We start from the raw sequence: 880 nt of genomic DNA, 5'->3' as shown, positions 1-880 counted from the left end.
GCGGGTCGTGGAAGGAAACACTCAACAAATGTCCAACACAATGATTTTATATTTGTATTTATTGTGAAAAGATCACCAGAGTAAGTCTAGTTGACATCTATCACCACCCACAGTTGCAATGTTTTTTTTTGTTTGTTTGTTTTTTTAATATATTTTTATTGATTTTTTACAGAGAGGAAGGGAGAGAGATAGAGAGTTAGAAACATCGATGAGAGAGAAACATTGATCAGCTGCCTCCTGCACACTCCCCACTGGGGATGTGCCTGCAACCCAGGTACATGCCCTTAACCGGAATCGAACCTGGGACCCTTCAGTCCGCAGGCCGACGCTCTATCCAGTGAGCCAAACCAGTTTCGGCAACAGTTGCAATGTTTTTGTTGTGAGAAGTGTCAGGTGTGCCTCCTAATAACTCTCAGTTCACAATACATTGTTATCAGCTGCAGTCCCCGTGCCCTGCCTCCCCATGACGGGTTTAGTTTATCTGGAGTGTGTGCCCTTTAAGATAGGGCGACACGCCATGAGGTGGAGAGCCCGGGGTGGTGTAAGGCCCACCGGGTGGAGGTGGGAGTCAGGGAGGGGGGGTGAAATATTACAAGAATTAGAGCCCCGGGAGTGAGGGGGCCTTAACCCAGGGATGGCAGCAATGCTGACACCATTGAGGTGTTTTCACTGAATAAATTCCCTTCCTGTCTCTACCCCTCACCCTGCACTCCCACCCCCTCCACCCCTCCACCGGCGGTGGGAGGGTGGTGGTGTTGGGGGCAGGAGGTGGAGGGATTGAGCAAAAAAGAAAAAAAGGGGGAGAGAACTCATTGTCAGGGACAACAGTACGGTGATGGTGGAGGGAGGGGGAAGCCTTGAGGGGGAAGACAGCATAGAA

This window comes from Myotis davidii, unplaced genomic scaffold (assembly GCF_000327345.1).
Source record: "Myotis davidii unplaced genomic scaffold, ASM32734v1 scaffold512, whole genome shotgun sequence".
NCBI lineage: Eukaryota > Metazoa > Chordata > Mammalia > Chiroptera > Vespertilionidae > Myotis > Myotis davidii.
Note: the sequence above shows the minus strand (reverse complement) of the source record.